Genomic DNA, 25,530 nt, shown 5'->3' with positions numbered 1-25,530 from the left:
AAGGACAAAATGGTATTATTTACATAGAAATCTAACTTTTATGAAAATAACACTTTTCTAGGGATCAAAAACATAAATTTTAGCTTATTGGGCTTTAATTTGGGCCTCACGAGTTTTTGGGCCCAAAGTTGCTAAAAAAAATGAAATGTTGAGGGGCTGAATTGGAAAACTTAACAACCTATGAGTCTAAAACATGAATAAACTATTTTTAAGGGCTGAAAATGACTTTGATGCAAAAATTGGACTAAAAATGCAAAGTTTTTGATGTTGGGGTCGAGCCAAAAGTGTAAACTTTTTACAATTAAGGGCTGGAAATGACAAATACAATATTTTTGGGCTGAAATTATTATTTAAATAAAGTTTGGGTCTAAAATGTCAAGAAAAACGGTTTAAGGACCAAAAATATCAATTTTCATAAAAGGGGACTAAAAGTGCCATTTTTATAGATTAAGGGGCTGAAATGGTCAAACTAAATGTTTTTGGGCCAAGTAGACAAATATTAAATTATTGGGCTAAAAATATTAAGTTTATAACGAATGGTTTTAGAAATATATATATATATATATATATATATATATATATATATATATATATATATATATATATATATATATATATAACCAAGCTTCGTTATAAAACAAACGTCAAAACATTTTAATATTTCGAATAAACATCTCACTTACAACAAACAGCTACATTACGAACTTAAGATCAATAAATTATAAATGATTCAATGGTTAGGCTCAAATATCTTTTATTCGTGCTATTGGGCCATAAATTATTGGGCCCAATATAATCACACATGTTTATTGGGCTTCCGGTGACCCAATTACATACCCAGTAGGCATTTATTAGCTTTAACATACTATTGCACCTTAATGGTCCACTTGTATTGCTAATAAGACCTTAAACCTTTATAATATGTTTAATGGGCTAAAACGTGTCCGTAACATACTCGACAGCCTGTAATAACATACAAAATTAGTGGGCCTCCGTAGTCCTCTTCTCTTCGTCTGTTAGGCTTACCTTTATTCAAGTAAACATAACTCGGGTCGTGGAACAATGTTATACAATTTCTTTTGGATTAGTGAGAAAGAACGGACGACACCAATAAGTGTCGGTCGTAGTCTGTAGTTATAATCAAAGTCTCCTGGAGGGAGAGCGAGGGTTTGTGTATAGATCTACACGGGGGGTGACTCCCCCACACCTAAGCTATTCGCTACAGTTAGACTCGGCCAGTCTAGGGTGACAAAACTTAATTCAATACCGGCATTCACTAGAATGCCAAGACATGCGAATTAGTCATTATTATGCATGGTTATAACGACTTAGATAGAGATCCATTACCATCTAAGTAATCATTGGGAAATCATGTTCATGTGCTATGACGATACAATAATACAAAACTAACATACAATTTATATCGGAAAACATCGGGTTTTCCGGGGGAACAACATTATTCACTTTTACTTACAACAACTATAATACAAGAAACTATTATGAAAAACATTTCACCTTTGCATGTTTTGAAATCATTTACACGTATACTTATGGATCATCACACCTTTTTCGTAAACAATTTCTGTTTCAGAAAATATCGGATTTTCTGGGTTTTACAAGCAATACAAAACATTTTCATATCAAACCTGCTTATGAACTCACCAACATTATATATGTTGACCGTTTTCAAAATAACTTGTGTTCTCAGGTAACCGTTAGAATGAAGAACTATCAAGCATGTGTCTGAATGTCTTTTACGTGATGTCATTTGATAAACAATTTATTTTTGGGATTATGTAATGTAAACAATGTACTGGATGTGAACAATGACGGTTGTAATGTATTAATGCATGGTGATGTTTATGTTATGTTTCATGTATATTCATTGTGATGATATTTCAATTTAAGTCACACGAGCCCTCGGACGTTTCCGTCGTCTGGTCCGGGGGTGTGACAGGTTGGTATCAGAGCTCTGTTTATAGTGAACTGGCATATCTAACCACACATTGATATGCAATTATAAACCCAAAGAAGGACTAAATAACTCTGAACAAAACGAATAAAACATAATAATAAACACTCTTACTTGTGCGACTTAGAAAAATAAACATAATAACAATTCAAATAAGACATTGGGAAAAATCCTGACATCTCGGTTAGGCCAGGACTGTTCACGGTTGTATTAGGAATGAATGTAGCCTGATCAACTACATTTCCTTCAGAATACAACTATCGCATGCCCTGGAGCGATCGCGATGGTCAATAAACCTAAGGCATACCCTTTTGTTATCCAAGAGGAGAACATCAAACCAATTTCAATAAAAATATCTTAGGATTAAAAATGGTTTAATTATATACCCTCTTGCAGACAGTATGGCTGGTTTCCATCATCCTGGAGATCTGTATTTCCCTAATCAGGGGAATAACGGATGGCTTGAGGAGGAACCTGATGAGGAGCTTGAGGAGGAACCTGAGGAGGAACCTGAAGAGGAGCCTGAGGAGGAGCCTGATGAGGAGCCTGAGGAGGAACTCGAGGAGGAACAAGAGGTTGGGATCGAATATGGGCCTGCAGAGCCTGTGGCCGACTCTGGAGGGGAAGAATCTAGCAACAGTAGTGACGATGACTCGGATGCAGAGTCCGTAGTCATCAACCCACCATTTCCAGTCAGGGTGCCAGCACATCGGATGGGCCCTAATGGCCCTACACCTCCATGGGGAGTTGACATTTAGAGATGGAGTAGGCAGCAAGGTCAGCGACCCCCGTACGGCATGGCGAGGGAATTCTATGATCTGAGGGATGGACGGCCGGCTGACCGAGCACTTCCTGTTATGGTGAGGAGGTTGCGAAACACTGGCGACCTAGCCCAGGACACCGCTGAGCAGCTGAACCAGATGCGAGCCGCAGTGGCAAGAGCGGAACGAGAAACTCAAGAAGTAATCCATAACTTTCATGTACATTTTTTGATCAAGCTCTCACCTGGTGGAATGGACATGTGGAGGCTATGACTCTTCCGGTGGTTAATGCCATGCCATGGACGGAATTGAAGGAGATGCTGATGGCTGAATACTGCCCGCGTGGCGAGGTTCAGAAAATGGAGCAAGAGTTATGGAATCTCATTGTCCGAAACTCCGACATCGATGCCTACATATCAAGGTTTAGCAAACTGTCCCTGTTGTGCCCTGGCATGATTACTTCGGAAGGGAAGAAAATCGAACGATTCATCTGGGGATTAACTCCCTCAATTCAAGGAAACGTGATAGCCGCAAATCCTGAAACCTTCGACAGTGCCAAGAGGTTGGCCAAGAAGTTGTACGACCACAACAACAAGAAGGGCGAGAAAGCAGGGGAAACTGAAAGCAAGAAGGAGAAGGATAACAAGAAAGGAAAGAAAAACAAGAGGAAAGGACGACAAGGCTTAGAGTCGTCAAAGAAACAACAAACAGTAACAGTTCATGTTGCAACCACCCAAGTTCCCTCCACACCACATGCTACAGCCTCATCCACCCCAAGTGCCCCTAAGCAGTATTCCGGAAATCTCTCACAGTGCAACAAGTGCAATCTCCATCACAATGGTGAATGCAGGGAGATGCAATGTACCAGTTGCAACCGAACGGGTCACACGGCAAAATACTGTAGGACCTATCCTCCCCAGAACCAGCAACGAGGAAACAACAACAACAACCGCAACAACAACAACAACAACAACAACACCAACAACAACAACGGCAACAACGCTGGGGCTAGCCACACCTGTTATGGATGTGGAAGGATTGGGCATTTCCGTCGAAACTGCCCCAATGTCAACAACCAAGGGAATGGAGGAGCAGGGAGAGTGCTGACCATGGGTCAAGGAGAAGCGGTTCAGGATCCCGCTGTTGTCACTGGTACGTTTCTCCTTAACAACTCATACGCATGCATCCTTTTTGATACCGGGGCAGAGCGGAGTTTTGTGAGTAATAAGTTCAAACATTTGCTAAAACAACAACCCCAGAAGCTTATTGAAACCTTTACGGTGGAAATGGCTAATAGGAAAACAGAATCAACTGGGGAAATCTATGTAGGATGTACCCTAACCTTAAATCACCACGCATTTCAAATAAACTTGATGCCTGTAACTATTAGGAGTTTTGATGTGATTATCGGCATGGATTGGTTGAGCCCCCATCATGCCGAAATTATGTTTCGTGAGAAGGCTGTTCGCCTTCATCTCCCAAACCACGAAACCCTAATTATATACGAAGACAAACCCAGTACGAACCTTCGTCTTATCTCATGTATTAAGGAACAGAAGTGTCTACAAAAGAAGGACTTTGCATTGTTGGCTCACATCGTGGATAAATCCAAGGAAGAGATCAATATTCGAGACATCCCAGTGGGTTGCGATTTCCCTGACATCTTTCCTGAAGATCTTCCGGGGATACCCCCAGAAAGACAAGTCGAGTTCCGAATCGACCTTGTGCCAGGAGCTACACCCATCGCCAAATCGCCCTATAGGTTGGCTCCTGCGGAGATGCAAGAACTGTCAAGCCAACTCAGCGAACTCTTGAGCAAAGGATTCATCCGACCTAGCTTCTCACCCTGGGGAGCTCCGGTCCTTTTTGTTAAGAAGAAGGACGAATCCTTTAGGATGTGTATCGATTATAGAGAACTGAATAAGCTCACTATCAAAAATCGCTACCCACTTCCACGAATCGACGATCTATTCGACCAGCTTCAAGGAGAAAATTACTTCTCTAAGATAGATCTGTGATCCGGCTACCACCAACTCAAGGTCCGGGAAGAGGATATCCCCAAGACCGCTTTCCGAACTCGCTATGGACATTATGAATTTGTTGTAATGCCCTTCGGTCTAACGAATGCCCCTGCCGCATTTATGGACCTGATGAATCGAGTTTGCCGACCATTCCTCGACAACTTTTTCATCGTTTTCATCGACGATATTCAGGTCTATTCTCGAAGCGACGAGGAACATAGTCGACATCTCCGACAAATCTTGGAAACCCTGCGAGCCGAAAAGTTATACGCAAAAATCTCTAAGTGTGAGTTCTGGCTCCGTAGCGTAAACTTTTTAGGTTATGTTGTCATCCAAGAAGGGATACATGTGGACCCTTCTAAGATCAAAGCCATTGAAGGATGGGCAGTCCCAACGACACCCACAGAAATTCGTCAATTTCTGGGTCTCGCAGGCTATTATAGAAGATTCAATCAGAACTTCTCCAGAACAGCCAAGCTACTTACCATGCTTACACAAAAAGGCGTACCATTTGAATGGACATAAAAGCAGGAGGTTGCCTTCCGAACTCTGAAACGAGCTCCCTGTAGTGTGCCAGTACTATCATTACCAGAGGGAACTGAGGACTTCGTAGTTTACTGTGATGCTTCGAATCAGGGTTTAGGCTGTGTACTCATGCAGCGTGGGAAGGTGATAGCTTATGCATCCCGGCAACTAAAGACACATGAGGTGAATTATACCACTCATGATCTCGAATTGGGAGCTGTGGTCTTTGCCTTGAAGATTTGGAGGCACTACCTTTATGGTACAAAGTGCACCATTTTCACTGACCACAAGAGCCTCCAACACATTTTAAATCAAAAGGAGTTAAACATGAGGCAGTGAAGATGGGTTGAGCTGCTAAACGATTATGAGTGCGAAATCAAGTACCACTCAGGCAAGGCTAACGTGGTAGCTGATGCCTTGAGTCGGATGGAATACTCAAATCGTCGTGTGAAAACTCTTTCAATAACCATTCAATCTCACCTGTTCTCGCAAATCAAAGAAGCCCAGTCTGATGCCATGAAGACAAAAAACAGAACCAGCGAAGCATTACATGGAATGGAAAAGAACTTCGAAGTCAAGGAGGAAGGAGCATATTATTTCGTGAACCGAATTTGGGTCCCTAAACTTGGGGGATTCAGAGAGGTAGTCATGCATGAGGCTCATAAGACACGATACTCCATCCATCCGGGTTCAGATAAGATGTACCTGGATATTAAACAATATTATTGGTGGCCTAACATGAAGGCAAAGATTGCCACTTACGTTAGCAAGTGCCTCACTTGTGCTAAAGTGAAGGTAGAGTATCAAAAGCCCTCGGGACTATTACAACAGCCGGTAATACCCGAGTGGAAATGGGAAAGGATTACCATGGACTTTGTGACCAAATTACCCAAGACAACTGATGGAATGGATGCCATATGGGTAATAGTTGATAAGTTGACAAAATCCGCCCATTTCCTGCCAATAAAGGAGACATACAAGATGGAGCGACTGACAAGAATCTACATCAAGGAAATTGTGAGACTCCATGGAGTGCCAATATCTATCATCTCAGATCGGGATAGTAGGTTCACTTCACGCTTTTGGCAAACACTTCAAAAGGCTATGGGAACACAACTCGACATGAGCACTGCTTACCACCCACAAACGGATGGTCAAAGTGAGCGAACCATTCAAACACTTGAGGATATGCTTCGAGCATGTGTGATAGACTTCGGAAGGTCGTGGGATACCCACTTACCTTTAATTGAGTTTTCATACAACAACAGTTATCACACAAGCATCAAAGTTGCTCCTTTTGAAGCATTATATGGTCGTAAATGTAGATCACCGTTGTGTTGGGATGAGGTAGGCGACACTCAGCTAGCAAGAGGACAGACACCAAACAATGCATTAACAGGACCGGAAATCATACGTGAAACGACAGAGAAGATAGTTCAAATCAGAGCTCAACTTCAAGCATCACGAGACCGACAAAAGAGCTATGCTGATAAACGGAAAAAGCCCTTGGAATTTCAAGTCGGGGATCGAGTGTTACTAAAGGTCTCTCCCTAAAAAGGGGTGATTCATTTCGGGAAACGGGGAAAACTAAACCCACGGTACATTGGACCATTCGAGATTCTTGCCCGAATCGGTCCAGTGGCCTACAGGCTGCAGCTACCTGGTGAGCTCAGCAGTGTACACCCCGTGTTCCATGTTTCCAATTTGAAGAAGTTCTTATCCGATGAAACTCTTGTCATCCCATTGGAAGAAATTAAAATCAACGAGAATCTCCTGTTCATCGAGGAACCAGTTGAAATCGTGGACAGGGAAGTGAAGCGTACTAAGCAAAGTCGCATTCCGATTGTGAAAGTTAGGTGGAAAGCAAAGCGTGGACCGGAATTCACATGGGAACGCGAAGACCAGATGAAGCAAAAGTACCCTCACCTATTCTCGCATTCTCAAATATAGCTTCAAAAAGAATTTCGGGACGAAATTCCCTCTAACGGGGGGATGATGTCACAACTAGGAATTCTAATGCTTTTGTAAACATTAACAATGATAACATTTGTGACTAAAATTTGAAAGTATGCATGATGTTTATTCAATAACACCAAAGTTCCATCAATCACTCTATGCAAACACTTCAAATGGTCAACAAAAGATTGGAAACCCTGAAAATCCCGGTTTAAGTCCAATATGGACTAGGATTTCCTTATTGGGCCTAATGGACCAATAAGCTTCTAATTTGACTATTTTGGGCTTAGAACTCTTAAATGGGCTCTAATTGGACCCACTCTCATGAGACTTAACCTTTTGGGCCTTATAAGTCTAAAATGGACTAGTTTATCTTTAATGGGCCTTGTTGGGCCATAACAAATCCAATTAGCCTTAATGGACCTCAAATCCATTCGTTTATGCAAAAACTAGGCCGTGAACTACTCTAAAGGCCCAATGGGCCGAAAACCATCAAATTGGGCCTCATATTATGGGACTCAAGCACTAAAGGCCCAAGCCATTTCTTTCCCTTCTCTCTCTCGGCCCAAGTAGAAAAAAAATAGAGAAAGATGTAAATAGGGAGGGTTGACTTTGGGAGTTTCCACCTCCTTATTGCACACCATGTATCCATGCATGGACCAACATGCATCTATAATGGTCACCTCACCCTCTCTCTCTTCTCATTCTTCTACTCTTGGTCGAGAGCATCAACACACACACACTAAATTCACTTCCAAATCCTCTCAAAAACACCTTCATTCCTCCTTCTAAATTTTCGAGATCTAGGGCATTTCAAGAAGGTTTTCATCCAAAAATCACTCCAAGATACATACTTGTGGTAAAATCTTGTCAACATACTTTCTTTCTACAACTTAATCACTCTTCTTACCACCTTAAATTCTTAATCATACTCCCTAGAACTCTTCAAATTCGAAGGTCTCTTCAAGAAGATTGTTAGGGCCGAGAATCTCATCAATCTTTTCCATTTCTTCTTCAAAACCGTGAGCAACAAAGCAAGGTGAGTTCATACCCCTTGTTTTCGGTTTTTACTTGTTTTTGGGGGAGAATACAAGTACTATGTGTTGATCTATGTGTGTATGCTTGTTATATGTGATTTCTTTGGTTTATGTTGTGAAAATATGATGTTACTTGCTAAATCTTGAAATCTATGGCTAAAGTGTGAAGAATACATAAACAAAGTACATAATAAACAATTTACTTCAAAGATCTAAGGATCTTTAGGCTTAAGAAGTGAAAACAAAGTCAAAGTCCTTTTAAGTGTCATTTTTGCAAAAATAATCAAAGTTTCGGTAAAATATGTATTTTTCGGTTTTATAAGGACAAAATGGTATTATTTACATAGAAATCTAGCTTTTATGAAAATAACACTTTTCTAGGGGTCAAAAACATAAATTTTAGCTTATTGGGCTTTAACTTGGGCCTCACGAGTTTTTGGGCCCAAAGTTGCGAAAAAAAAATGAAATGTTGAGGGGCTGAATTGGAAAACTTAACAAACTACGAGTCTAAAACATGAATAAACTATTTTTAAGGGCTAAAAATGACTTTGATGCAAAAATTGGACTAAAAATGCAAAGTTTTTGATTTTGGGGTCAAAATTGTAAAACTTACGGAATTTGAGCCAAAAGTGTAAACTTTTTACAATTAAGGGCTGGAAATGACAAATACATTATTTTTGGGCTGAAATTATTATTTAAATAAAGTTTGGGTCTAAAATGTCAAGAAAAACGGTTTAAGGACCAAAAATGTCAATCTTCATAAAAGGGGACTAAAAGTACCATTTTTATAGGTTAAGGGGCTGAAATGGTCAAACTAAATGTTTTTGGGCCAAGTAGACAAATATTAAATTATTGGGATAAAAATATTAACTTTATAACGCATGGTTTTAGAAATATATATATATATATATATATATATATATATATATATATATATATATATATATATATATATATATATATATACACGTATAACCAAGCTTCGTTATAAAACAAACGTCAAAACATTTTAATACTTCGAATAAACATCTCACTTACAACAAACAGCTACATTACGAACTTAAGATCAATAAATTATAAATGATTCAATGGTTGGGCTCAAATATCTTTTATTCGTGCTATTGGGCCTTTATGGCCCAATATCCTGATTATTGGGCCCAATATAATCACACATGTTTATTGGGCTTCTGGTGACCCAGTTACATACCCAGTAGGCCTTTATTAGCTTTAACATACTATTGGACCTTAATGGTCCACATGTATTGTTAATAAGACCTTAAACCTTTATAATATGCTTAATGGGCTATAACGTGTCCGTAGCATACTCGACAGCCTGTAATAACATACAAAGTTAGTGGGTCTTCGTAGTCCTCTTCTCTTCGTCTGTTAGGCTTACCTTTTTTCAAGTAAACATAACTCGGGTCGTGGAACAATGTTATACAATTTCTTTTGGATTAGTGAGAAATAACGGGCGACACCAATAAGTGACGGTCGTAGTCTGTAGTTATAATCAAAGTCTCCTGGAGGGAGAGCGAGAGTTTGTGTATTGATCTATACGGGGGGTGACTACCCTACACCTAAGCTGTTCGCTACAGTTAGACTCGGCCAGTCTAGGGTGACAAAATCTTAATTCAATACCGGCATTCACTAGAATGCCAAGACATGCGAATTAGTCATTATTATGCATGGTTATAACGACTCAGATAGAGATCCATTACCATCTAAGTAATCATTGGGAAATCATGTTCATGTGCTATGACGATACAATAATACAAAACTATCATACAATTTATATCGGAAAACATCGGGTTTTCCGGGGGAACAACATTATTCACTTTTACTTACAACAACTATAATACAATAAACTATTATGAAAAACATTTCACCTTTGCATGTTTTGAAATCATTTACACGTATACTTATGGATCATCACACCTTTTTCGTAAACAATTTCTGTTTCAGAAAATATCGGATATACTGGGTTTTACAAGCAATACAAAACATTTTCATATCAAACCTGCTTATGAACTCACCAACATTATATATGTTGACCGTTTTCAAAATAACTTGTGTTCTCAGGTAACCATTAGAATAAAGAATTATCAAGCATGTGTCTGAATGTCTTTTGTGTGATGTCATTTGATAAACAATTTATTTTTGGGATTATGTAATGTAAACAATGTACTGGATGTGAACAATGACGGTTGTAATGTATTAATGCATGGTGATGTTTATGTTATGTTTCATGTATATTCATTGTGATGATATTTCAATTTAAGTCACACGAGCCCTCGGACGTTTCCGCCGTCTGGTTCGGGGGTGTGACAGATATAGCATACGTGAAACTTGGTGGTTCTAATGATGGCGAAGCGATTACTGATATTCCAAAAGATATTCTAATTAATGATCTGTGTGATCCTATAGGTTCATTAATCGAGTGTGTATATCCTTCTATTCTTGAAGATTCTAACATTCCAAAATATTTTCAAGAAAGAGCAATACTTTCTCCAAAAAATGAAGTTGTCGGAAAAATAAATGATCGTTTGCTATCATTATTTCTAGGAGACGAAGTCGAATATCGAAGTTCAAATAGACTATGCCAATTTGAGTTTATCCATGATCAGTTTGATGTCAATTTATACTCACCTGATGTTTTAAATGATCTTAAAGTCTCAGGTATGCCGAATCATAAGTTAGTTTTGAAATTCAGGGTTCTAGTTATGTTAATGAGAAACATTAATCAAAAACTAGCTTATGTAATGGCACTAGACTACAGGTGATATCTTTGGGCAAACATGTTATTGAGGCTGTTATCATATCTTGAAGTAATATTGGAAATCGGACCTTTATTCCAAGAATGACCTTAACACCATCTGAAAAAAAATCTCATTCAAATTCCAAAGAAGACAATTTTCATTAGCCATTTGTTTTGCAATGACAATTAACAAGAGCCAATGACAGTCTTTATCTAAGGTTGGCGTTTCTAAAAGATCCTATATTTACACATGGCTAATTGTATGCTGCCTTATCTAAAGTTTAAAGTTGATAATGATTAAAATTGTTAATTTTAGATAAGGATGATAGACTTACAAATAAATGAAAGTGATTCGTACACAACAATTTTTTTTCCATACACAACAATTCATGTTTTACATATTTGTACAATACAACATTATAAAACACAAATTGTTATGTATGGAGAAAAACTGTTGTATACGAATCAGCTCCCCAAAAAAAACTTTTAATGTTGTTTATAAAGAAGTTTTTAGAAATTTGTACATAGTTTGTAGAAAATTATTTTTTACATCTTTTATTATTAGTGTTAATTTTTATTTGTAATTTGTTATATTTTTCATATATGTTTATTTGAACAACTTAATTATCTGATTTATATAAAAATTTTAATTTACTTCATTTATTGTGATTGTTTTATTTTTATAATAAATTTAATATTTCATTATATATTATTATTTCTTTCATTAATTCATAAATAAAAACTGTCTAATATATCTTCAAAATTAATTTCACATATTTATTTGAATCAACGATTATAATTTTACATAAATAACAAAATATATCTCTTAATTAATAATTTATTTAAAATAATTGATTAATAATTATGAATTTTATATGAAAGTTTAATTTATTTTTAACCTTGATTCCCGCGGATATAAACTAGTTTCTCCAATAAAATAAGACTGAAACAATTTAGCATTACAAAATATCCAAGCAAACTAGATAGTGGTGAGAATTGTTAACTCCAAATTAACCTTTTCTAGCATCATTACGGACATTACCAATGTGGGAATTTTTTTACCACAACAATATCGGACATAACAATGGAATTCAGAATATTTATGCTGGTTCCATATGATGTAAATGCTTTGAGTTTTCATCCAATTCACAGAAAGGACATAGGAGAGATTCAACATCTCGTTTCTTCTTTGTAAATTATTTATGGCAGGCAATCATTTCAAGATAACCAACCAAATTAAAATGTTAAATTTAAAAAGAAGAAGAGTTTTCCCCTTAGTGACAACATTAGTAACCTCTAAAGAACCATTATAACTAGAGAGAACTTCGTATATGCCCTTCCTAAACAGTTAAATATCGTATTTGTCCGGCCTAAACTCCAAATATCGTATTTTCTCTTCCTAATGTTTTTTAATATCATATATACCCAAATCTATTTTTTTTGTAATTTTTATTGATTTATAATTGTTTTTCATAATATTAAATCATTATAATTAAAATACAATTTGAATGGACAATATTGCCCCTGTTTGCTAACGCCTAACAGATCACGTTTTCTCCCCCATATCACGATCGAACCTTCCCTGCCTGATACTTACGATCGTTGCCTACAATCGCTGCTTCCAATCAGTCCGATCGATGTTTCCCCTGTTGTCCGCGCACACACACACATCAGGTAAATAATATGCGATTCCATTCCCTTTCCTCAATTTCGATTATATTGTTGTTTGATTTGTTCAACAAGAACTCAAAAAGACTATCATATTCTAAACCTATTGTAATTCCAATCGTAGCTTTCTTCCCCTGTTATTGCATCACGTTCACGCATCATATTCTAAACCTGGTGACTAAAAGAATAGCATTAGATCTCTGGAAGCAAAAAATAAACCCATGTGAAATTAGTTGACTGTTATCTCATCTGTTGTATCACATGAATATGAACAAAAGAGTTGCAAGTCAATTCCTAGATGTTATGCAACTGTTGTGTCAATTTTATGCAATGTTGATGTTTGAAGTCGTGTTGTTATACCTTTATATTGTTTTTTTCTTATCGCCAACTTAAAATTATATTTTACAGGCGATACAAACCAATGTCGGAAGATCATTCTCAAACAGAAGATATTACACCATAACAAATTAACCATATAAACTCGATCTACACCATAACAAATTTCCTACAACATACTTAGTTTAGTCCTCAATTTATACTTTTTTTGATGCTCTCGTCTCAACAATTGGTTATTCTAATTACAATGGTAACTACATATTGAATATCTCCATTATTATCGATAATAACTCTAGAAAAACAATTTGTATAAAATCAAGGCTATATGATTGATCAAATCATCACATAGAGATCTAAATCCAATATTTCTATGTCCACTATTGGTCTTGAAATGACGGTAAAAAAATGAATGACTTATTTATAAATAGAATCGAAATAATGAGACTTTTTTTTTCAATAACACATGTTTTGTTTTATATTCCTAAATTGTTTATTATTTAGAATGCTAATATTTTTAAAGAATTATGTACATGTAAACGTATAGGCTGTTAAGATGATGGGCCTTAAGTGAGTTATTAAAATATGGCCCAATTTCTCCATTACCTGGTGTATATAATATAACTATACATAATCATATTGTCGGTTTAGGATTGAAAACAAAGAGGCCAAATTCCCAAATTGCAACGATCTTTAACCAATACCATTTTATTAGTTTCTAAAACATACAGTCGGGGAAAACAATTTTTTATAACCCAAACATGTTCTCAAAAACGTGTTAAGTCTCCCATACCCACCTTTTCTTTACAAATAATTTAATAACAAGATCCCACACAACATTTAGTTATGTTAGAAAACTCAATTTCCATTGAAAAAGAAGTTCCCAATAGAAACCATAAAGACTATCAATCCCTAGCCTACCTTGAGTCCTTGATCTTTGCTAGCCATAACCACACAATCTTTGGCACGCCCAAATATCAACCCCAAAAGAATTTGCTACAAAGAGACTCAATGCAAGTAGTGACATAATTTGGGGCTATGAAAGGCGACATAAAGTAGATATCAAGGCTACGTAAAGTTGACTTAAGTAAATTCACACAACCTCCCAAAAAAATAGTATTAACATTCCACCTTGAAAGGTTTTTATGAACTTATCAATGACAGTTTTCTAATTGTTCACTCATTGAAACTAATCGTCAAACAAAATGCTTGAACATAATATTTCTAGACATACCAAATCAAATTGTTCACAATAGCACTCTCGTCAGACTCAAAATGCTTGTAAATTTGTTTGTGAATCTGAAGGTAAATAAAGATAAAGTATATTATGTACCAAATTCCTTGTATACTCTTGAGACCATTCACCCAATAAAATAGTATCATTTGCACAAAAAAAAAAAAAAAAAAAAAAGGAAATAGCGAAATCATCATATCAAATTCTCGCCCCACTAAAAGAACAATGGTCAATTACATCTGTCATGGCAATATGAAACCCTTCGATTAAAAAAGAAAGACAACAAAAGATCTCCCTAACAAATCCCATTTTGGATTAGGAATTCAAAAGTGGGGAACCAATTTAATGATATAGAAGTAGTCGCTAAATCCAAACAAGCCTGAATCCATTTTATCTGCTTATCATTAAAACTCATTTGTTATAGCATATCATCTAAATATCCCCGATTCCAAAAGTAGTAAACTTTTTCAAAATCTACTTTGAACAACATTAACTTTTATTTCTTGGATTTGTACCCGTTTATAATTTCATTCATTAAAGGTATGTCGAGAATTCGACGATCTTTAATAAACGTTGTTTGCTTCCCAATCATAAAATCACTAATCACATCAGAAAGTCTGTTAGCCAAAAGTCTATCAATAATGTTATATTGACACCCATTTAGGCTTATAGGCCTAAAACCCTTCGCATCTTCCAAAATTTTCAAAAACTGAAAGTAGTAGGCCGTAATCTTTTACCATTTCTATTAACAAAAGAGGAGACGCGGATCCATCTACTCATTTATTTAACACATATTTTGAAACAATCACTAAATTATATAAATAAAAAAAATATAATAACTAAAAACAAACTAGAGTAAAACCTATATATTCATTTCTTTTACAAACTTATCATTCGAATGATTTTAGAAAAATGTATAAACGAGTTTTTTTTTTTAAATAAAAAGTATATTACGAAAAGATTTTTTTTAGAAAAAAATAAAAACTATAGACTAAATTTATTTAAATAACGAGATCTTTTTTATCTATCATTTTACATTTGTAGACAATCTTTTCAATGGTTTAATTCATTGTAAACCAGACAATCCCTGATAAAAAATATAGCTCCATGAGCAAAAGCTCCTGTCATGATGAATCCTGCAATGTATTGGTGATGAGTATATAATGCAGCTTTTTTAAATTCGTATCTTAAATAAAATAGAGGTCAGAAGGAACGATGTAAATATGTTCATGCATTCTAATGTCATATCTCCTAGATCCACAAATGTTGTTTTCAAAAGAATTGGTTTTGCCATCCAGAAAGGGCTAACGGCGCAGCTTGTTGCTCGTTTATCTTCCATCGATATGTATTAAACTTTCTTTTAGTAATTTAAAATTAGTTATATAATTAAAAAAATAAAGTGTTTGTTAAACGCTTTGATTAGGTTCAAATTAGTTTTTTTTATCAAAAGTAAACTAAAGTTCAGGGATATTGTTAAAAATTTTAAAACAAATTAAAAGTTATATTTTTTTAGTTAGTGGCTTATTTTCAACGTTTTACAAACTCTTATATTTTTATACAATAAGTGTCAATGGGCCAATCTGATCCGTTAGGTCGCCCATTCTAAAAAGACTATTCATGATTCATATTTCATTTGATAAATTTGTTTTGAATCATTTCTCTTTCAATTTGTCACTTTAGGTTGTAGTCAAATGTTAAAATCATTTTTTCACAAAAATATAAGTACAATGAACACTAATTTAACAATTTATCGGTGTTTATATTAATTCTATATTTAAATAATTATAATAATTGATTTACAAGAAGACCATAAATATAATGATTAATAGTTGATAAAAAGCATTTAATGTTTTTAAAAGTCAGACTTGGAAATTTAGGATCGCCGTCAAACCTAACTTGTTTTGTGACCATTCTTTTAGGTAATATCTCATTGTAAAGTAGTTGGACAATATATATCATTTAATAAAAAGAAAAATAGTAATTAATAGAATGTGTGGATAAAAATAGGATTTTTTTTAGAGAATGTGTTGGACAAAAGTGACCAGAGAAACGAAGAAAATAAGCAATGGTCGAACTATGAAAAACAGGAAATATAAATTATAACTCTATATTTTGAAAAATATAAATTTGGAACTGATAGGATTTTTAAAAATATAAATATAAACAGGAAAATAAGCAATCATTTGAATAACGTATTTGGAAAAACTCATTGAATTGAATTCCTTTTGTACTAAAAAAAGGTTTTTATAGAATTTTAATTTCAAATCCATCAAAAACAAAAAGATTATATATCTTAAGTCTGTTTGATATGTTTTTTTACTGAATCTGATAAGATGTTGAGTTTGATTCGATTCAAACTATTTTATACCATAATTAAAAGCTTCTAATTCGTTTTATAGTCCCTGATATGTTTCTTACTGGATCTGAAAAAATATCATTAATTTAATTAGATTTTTCAATCAACAACTTCTTATTAGAAAAATTGAGGGCTTTGCATAAATATATACATTTTAACATTTGATATGGTTGAATGGCATATCAAAACCCCCAAATCATATTCAAAATATCAAATAACTTTTATAGATTAAAAAAAACTTTATATGTGTATAATGTTGTCCTCATAGCACCACAAAGGCGCAAACGCATTGGATGTGTCACGTGGGACCCACTAATTCCACAAAAGCCCATCTAGCGACCCACCTCCTTTTATTTTGAACCAGTGCCTACTTTTCTTGTACCCCACTACGTGATGCAACGTGATGTTTTCTTTTAACTTTCTGTTATTAAACAAAAGATTATTAGGTTAAAGGGAATGGTAACACTCCTAGCACCTTGCAATGTCATCTTTTTGTCTGTCATGTCATCTTTTTATCTTAGCACCGAATTCTTAGCATTTGATAGGGAGTGGTAACACTCCTAACACTATTTTTTTTCAAATTTAATTAAATTATGTTTTTTTAATACACAAAATATTGTATAAAGTTTATTTTTTTTAATACACAATCCATCATAGACCTGGATAATTTCAGCAGTACAAACTCTCATTTCAGTTACATCTGAAATTGAGTTGTAGGCTATTACTTGTTATTGCTCTGTTTACATCTTTTCGATGTTGGTATTGTTTCAGGTCCAAATCATGGTTGTTGGTTCAAAACATCAACCAATGAAAACATGTTTGAAACATATCACCCATTTCATTGGACCCTATAAAATTTGAGGGTGCATTAATGAATCAAATCACCCATTTCATTAGATCCTACAAAATTATATTTAGAAGGAAAATTAGTCATACTCGGTTAGGAAGACATATGCTATTAACACATAAACAACAAAACAAAAAGACTAGAGATGTAGAGCAAGAACGCAAGCAAACATTTGAGCCCGACATTTTATCGAACATGTAGTGTGCATGTAAATTAGAGATAATTGATTGGTACAAGAAAAGCAAATCTAACCCTTAATCAATTCAAAGACTTTTTTTACTATAAAAATCGATCATCAAGTTGGCTTTAAACAGTTGAGTTTGTTGACTTTGGTTGGATTCACTATTTGGTTGTGATATTGATGAACTCAAGAAGACTGACTGCTGATAACAATTGGTATACAAACTAAAAACAAAATGAGTTTTTTCAAGAAGCTAAATCGCAAAATTTGGGTTTTCTAGTTTGATTAAAACAAGCAAAAGCTCTTACCAGGTGAAGAATTCAAAAGGGGGGAAACGATCGAGTGCTTGAGCTGCTATTTTCTTGGCTAGTGAATGTCTGGCTCATACAAGAGCTTTCCGGTCAAAAAGGAAAGAACCAATCAGGTGCAACTGTTCCCCTCTCTCTCCTCTCGTTAAGCATGTAGCGACTTCAAGCTGACGAGCCCCCTAGCGAGAGCTAGGGGTGGTGTTCCTTTTCCTAGCGAGCTCTTAGCGAGGGTGCTTGGCAACTCCACCCCCATCAGCCTTAATGTCTTCTTTTCGTGAAACTAGTTATGCATTGAAAATAAAGAATATAATTTATTATTGTCTGGTTAAAATATCTATAACATCTTATAATGATAAGTGATAAAATCAAATGAAAACAAACCAATAAGATCAGAGCGGTTTACAGTAGTTATATAATAGCAAGAAAAAGATTATGGGCGTGTTCTGCACGGAGCGTTTAGGAGCGTTTGAGAGCTTCTAGCTTTTAGCGTTTGACAAAACGTTCCGTTTTGAACAGAAAGCTTTGTTTGGCACTACAATCTTCTAGCGTTTAGTTTAAACAAAACGCTCCAAATCCAAAAGCTACTTCATGTGGCGTTTAACAAAACGCTACAAGCTACAAGCTACCCGCTATCAGCTAGTTTTGCCGAACACGCCCTATATCCAAAAATTATCGAATAATCGTTTATGCATTATCTAAAAAAAGTAATATATAATTGTTTATGCATTATATAACTATAAGGGAGGAGGGAGTCGTTCCCTTCCAACCCATTGAACCCACTGTCACATCAATTTTTGTCTTTTCTTTTTCTTCATCTTTTCCAACCCACAACACACGAAAATCCTATCTTTTTCAACCCACTCAATTAAAAAAAATACAAAAGAACTAAGGTACAAGTTTTAAAATACATTGTACAAGAGAAAATGAGAGAGAGAAAGTAGAGAGAGATGATGAAGTGGGTTAGTGAAACCAATTAACCAACCCGTGGAAGTGGGAGTGGTACCGTCGGTAACTCTATTGCTAATTATGATTTTACCTTTGATTGTTTTGTATTTTTTTAATTGAATGGGTTGAGTGGGTTCAAAAAGATAGGGTTTCCATGTGTTGTGGGTTGGGAAAGATGAAGAAAAATAAAAGAGAAAAAGTGATGTGGCAGTGCGTTCAATGGATTTATGTAAGTTCTCTTTTATTTTTCTTCATCTTTCCCAACCCACAACACACGGAAACCCTATCTTTTTGAACTCATTCAACCCATTCAATTAAAAAAAAATACAAAACAATCAAGGTAAAATCTTAATTAGCAATAGACTTACCGTCGGTACAACTTCTGCTTCAATGGGTTGTTTAATTGGTTTCACTAACCCACTTCATCATCTTTCTCTATTTTCTCTCTATCATTTTCTCTTGTACCATGTCTTTTAAAACTTGTACCTTAGTTGTTTTATATATTTTTTTAATTGAGTGGGTTGAGTGGGTTAAGAAAGACAGGATTTCCGTGTGTTGTGGGTTGAGAAAGATGAGGAAAAAGAAGAAACAAAATAGTGTGGTATTTTGGGGTCTACTTACTGGCTCCAGCTGATCGTACACATCGCATCCTCCTTGATTATTTTGAAAACATTTTGAAAATCGTTTTTAAAATCTTTTTCCTTAGTTTGAGACTGGATTCCCACAAGTGTTCCTCCAATTCTCTCAAACCAAGGCTCTGATACCGACTTGTAACATCCATAAAATTCATGAAAAATTTAAACTTTTCAAACAAATCCACAAATCATCATTGTTTACAAAATAGTTTTCAAAACATGTTTATTATCAGAGTTTTCCCAAAATAATAAAACAAAACACGAGGAGGTGCACGATCATGCCTTTGCCTTCCCGCGATCATATGAGGTACCTGAAACATAACCCAAAACTGTAAGCTCAAAGCTTAGTGAGTTCCCCCAAAGTACCAAGGCTCAGCAAATAACACATATACAATAACAACATGCAATGGGTCCACAACTAAAAGATTGGATTACCCCTGAGCCCACATCATAAGTCTGGCTTGCCCTTGGGGCCCACAGCTTATGTCTGGCTTGCTCCCCTACCAGATCAGTCCTCGGACTGAATAGTACCAAGCCCTCAGTACGAGTCTGACATGCCCTACCCGGCCCTCAGCTCGTATCTTGAATGCTCATGAGCCCTTAGTATGAGTGTGGCATGCCCTACCCGACCCTCATGTATGCTTAGCGTACTCCTCCTGCCTGAAATTACAATATTGCCACTAGGGCTTCAAGGCACATTCTCTTGGACTTAGGGACCAAAATGTCATATAATAAAAGTATAGCGATATATTTAGAAATACCTGAACATCGGGATGTTACAGGTTGAAAGAAGAAATCGAAATATCGTTAAAACCGCTCGATCAATGCTGAACTTTGCAAACCTTCCTCTCTATCTTTGGGCTGAAGCTGTGTCTACTACATGCTTCACTCAAAACTGAAGTATCATTAATCACCGTCTCAACATAACACCGTATGAAGCCATGAATGGTTGCAAGCCGAGTATCTCGTTCTTACATGTTTTCGGCTGCAAATGCTTTATCAAAAACAACCGTGATTAACTCACCAAGTTTCAACCCAAAGCCGATGAAGCAATTTTTCTGGGATACTCCACCAAGTCCAAAGCCTACAGAGTTTTAAATCGTCGAACTCGTGTACTTGAAGAAACCTGTGATTTCACTTTTGAAGATAATTTTGTTTAGAACTTTGGTCTAACTCATGTTACAAATCACATCATGGAGTCCAATGCTCCACCACCTGGGTCCCCGAATTCCCTAATCATCCATGAAGTCGACTTCGAAAGCCTGTTCGGACCATTAGAAACTGCTCTTGACTCGGAATCTCGATCAAGACTGTCTTCCTCAACTGAAGCTCCAATTTCTAAAAACGTCTCTGGTCCGACACCAACCTTTCCTCCATTGGATTCTGATCCATTTCAACCTTCTCAGGTTGAGTGGGAGAACTAGCATCCATCCCTCGAATCAAATGTTGATAGATTTCAAGATGCAGCAGATCAATTCGCTGAATTTGATCCCATTTCGAACAACAACGAATATGATGCTAACTTCTTTAACTTTCTGAACGATGACGACGTCGACATATCCGGTTCAGAGGTTTAGGGGGAGCATCATCCTCAAATTCAAATTGTTCATGGGGAGCAACACAACCTCATTGTTTATATCAGATCATCCGTTGCACAAGAACTTTTGAGATTACAGATCTGGACAAAGTATCATCCTCCAAATCAAGTCATTGGAAATCTCAATGCTGGTGTTCAAACTCGTTCTGCTACCAACATCCAAAATGAGTGTCACTTCTCGGAATTCATATCGATGGTTGAACTAAAATCCATTAAGGAAGCTTTAGAACATGCTGATTGGATTACAACCACGCAAGAAAGGGTTAGTAGAATTTGACAGAAATGAAGTGTGGACTCATGTCACTAGTACAAAAATGACCTACGGTCACACTTTCCGAAAAACGGCATGTGACACTTTTTCTTAAAAGTGTGGCCAAAGGTCACTAAAAAAATTTAGAGACTGTTTTTGGATACATTTAAATTAGATTGTGTGGCCATTATATAGACAATCAACACTTTTACCACACTTAATTATACCAAATGTGACAAATATTAGTCACACTCGAACACTGAGATCATAGGTCACAATCAACCACATGTATCGATTAAGATTGTCTTACTTTTTTTATGAGATGCAGTAGATAAAAGTATCGTCACATGAGTTAGTTCTCTGTGTGTCTATAACCTGGTGTCTTTTTAGCCACATAACAGACAAAGTAGCTAAAAGGTGATACATATGGTCACACTAATTATTTGTCTGTCCATAGGGCAGTTCTGTACTAGTTGTATTTAGTTTACGCAAGAAATTAAAAGAAGTTAGTATTGGTTACTTATGGTCATGTACCTTTTATTATGTGTGTCAAAATATTATGAATTGGCTTTAAGAATAAACAAATATTGTGTGTGTAGGTAGCATTTAGTTACGTTTACAGCTATTATATGTGTCTATATGTAAATATAGTCATAAAAGAAAAATAATGTCTTATCGTTATAATTAGGGGTCGTTCATTGAATATGTTACTTATGGTCATGTACCTTTTATTTTGTGTGTCAAAATATTATGAATTGACTTTAAAAAGAAACAAATAGTGTGTGTAGGTAGCATTTAGTTACGTTTACAACTATTATATGTGTCTATATGTAAATATAGTCATAAAAGAAAAATAATGTCGTATTGAATAAGAGTTATAAGAAAGGACCAAATTGCCCTTTTTGTCATCTATTCTTTTAATTGCACCAGATAATACACCATTAAAAATGAAAAGAATACAACTTATTTTAACATAATATTATGATAAATAAATGAAATGAATACAACATAACTTGTTTAACATTGCATAACGAAAGTACATTGCTATTACATGCAGTTTATGTTATAACATGTGTAACAATATAACAGTAAAAAACCGAAAAAAAAAAATCTTTGAGTTATAACAATATTACACCAGAATAGTTTGATGGTATAATATGGTAAAAAGATATTAAGTAAAGTACATCGTCATTTTTTGTCATTTTCTTATTCTCCACATAACGATATGCTCAAGTTTTGGCCTTTCCCTTCTACAAACAAAAAATAAAGATCATTAAGTGTTAAAAGAAGGAAAAATATTATCGCTACAAATGTAATTCATGACATTAAGAAACACGTACCGTACGTATAAGAATACCGTGACAATCAGTACGAAAATAATCATTTTCCTTCTGCAAGTCAAGTGTGTCTACACGTGGCAATATGTTATCATTATGAGGAACAATAGTACTAAATTCTTCATCTACATCTTCATATGTATCTCTGTAATTTTTGGGAGGTGTCTTGAACACAATAGACATTTTTTGATCGAGTGGGTCTGTCACGTAAAATACTTGTTGTGCTTGTGAGGTCAATATGAAGGGATCACCTTTATGGCCTAATCTTTTTAGTTCAACTAGTGTGTACCCTAATTTATCCCTTTTTACCCCATTTCTATTGTCAACCCAGTCACACATGAAAATTGGAATTCTTTTAAAATGATAATCTAGTACCCATATCTCTTGTAAAACACCATAATAAGTGTTTTTGGCATATGTTACAACTTCTTTACTGACGTGTGTGTCAGTTGCAACAACACTAACCCCACTGTTTTGGTAAACTTTACCTTCACGAGCTTTTGTACGAAAAGTATATCCATTAATAGCATATACATCGTATTTAATAGTGTTCTTATTGGGTCCATGTGAAATCCATCTCATTGTCTCTGTTATACTTTCTCTACAGGCCCCTAACTCTCTCTCTCTCTCTCTACCTGAATTGTAATTAGATTATGAATTTAAGAAATCAAGACAAAAATAACAAAGAACACAACATATTTGAAAAGAATATACCTCCTTTCGTAACCAATGACCAAATGTTTTACTATGCTCTTGTTCTAGATGTGCCTTTCATTTAGTAGGGTGTAGATGTTCCAAAAATTCCATATGTCGTCTGTCAATACGTTAATGTTAATATTATAACAAAAAAACATACATGTAAAAAACCTTACTTGATATACGGGAGTACTTCAGATGTATTTTGCAATACAAAGAAATGTGCTTTGCTGAATAGTTCTGCAGAAACTTCTACCGATTTAGCAGCTGATAGAGGAGTACCGTCCGTAATAGAGCTACTATCTACACCTTTATGAATTCCACATTTGTTATGATTGTCAGGTGGAATACCAACAGTATCCATCTTTTTAAGGAATTGACTAAAAAACTCAATTGTCTCTTCTGCAATGCATCCTTTTGGTCTATTTTTGTTTCGCACGTGCCCCTTAATAACCTTCATAAACCTTTCAAACGGGTACATCCATCTAAAGAATATTGGACCGCATAATTTTACTTCCCTAGTTAGATGAACGGTTAAATGAATCATCACATCAAAAAATGATGGTGGAAAGTGTTTCTCAAGAAGACATAAGGTTACACATAACTCCTCTTGCAACTTATCGAGCTCATCCACTATGATTTCTTTGCTACATATTGATTTGAAAAAGAAACAAAACCTTGTAATAGCAACTCTGGTGGGTGGATGCATAATAGATCGAATTGCTATGGGCAAAAATTGTTGCATGAGCATGTGATAGTCATGTGATTTTAGTCCGATCAACTTCCTATCATTTAGACTCACCAAACTGGAAAAATTAGAACAATACCCTTAAGGAACCCTTAAGTTGTATAAAGTCTCACAGAATTTGTCTTTTTCCTCTTTTGTCAATGTACAACCTGCTGCGGGAAGTGTTGTGTTGTTCCCTTCTATCTGAGGATGCAACTCTGGTTTTAAACCATAATGAACCAAATCCAATCGAGCTTTATAACCATCTTTCGTCTTCCCAGGAACGTTCAACACAGTTCCTATTAAACTCTCGCCCACGTTCTTTTCCACATGCATAAAATCTATACAATGTGGAACCAAATTGTCGGGCCAATACCTTAGTTGTCTATACCATATATTGAATTTCTTCCAGTATGTATTATTTTGCTGGCCCACATCTGAAGTACCCACTTGGTGTGATTTTCTCTTTTTTTTATTAATCTTCCCACCTTTTCTACTTGTAGATTGTTGGATTTCTGCCTCCTTGCCCTTATTAACCTTTCCCCATTTATTAATTATAAATTTCACCCTGTTATATATTTCCTCCCCATTCATAGGTTTTGGAGAGGGTGAGAACTCTTGTTGTCCATTGAATGCCTTCTTTTGTCTTCTGAACGGGTGATCATACGGTAGAAATCTTCTATGACCAGCATAACTCTGCTATTTTAGAAAACAATTCAGTAAAACAGGGACAAACCTGACTCAGTTATAAGTAGTCAAAACAATCTAAATTAACATATAAAATTAATATGATAACTATTTCCCATTTTGCCCCTAAGACAATTCTATTTAAAACAACATCAAATATGGACATATAACATATAATTGACTGTTATACCCTTGTGTTATCATAAATACAGAGTGGAACTAAGTTGCAAAGTACATTGCTATCTTAAAAAACAATTAAGCAAAACAGGGACAAAGATGACTGAGTTATAAGTATGCAAAACATGGACATAATTAATATATAAAATTAATATGATAACTAATTCCCATTTTGCCCCTTAGACAATTCTATTTAAAACATCATCAAATCTGGACATATAACATATAATTGACTGTTATACCCCTGTTTTATCATAAATACAGAGTGCAACTAAGTTGCAAAGTACATTGCTATCTTAAAAAACAATTAACTAAAACTGGGACAAATCTGACTCAGTTACAAGTATGCAAAACATGGACATAATTAACATATAAAATTAATATGATAACTAATTCCGATTTTGCCCCTAAGACATTTCTATTAAAAACACCATCAAATATGGGCATATAACATATAACTGACTGTTATACCCCTGTGTTAGCAAACTACATTGCCTTTTTAAGAACACAATATATCAAAACAGG

Source organism: Lactuca virosa, chromosome 6, assembly GCF_052849685.1.
Source record: "Lactuca virosa cultivar CGN04683 chromosome 6, Lactuca_virosa_CGN04683_v6, whole genome shotgun sequence".
NCBI lineage: Eukaryota > Viridiplantae > Streptophyta > Magnoliopsida > Asterales > Asteraceae > Lactuca > Lactuca virosa.
Note: the sequence above shows the minus strand (reverse complement) of the source record.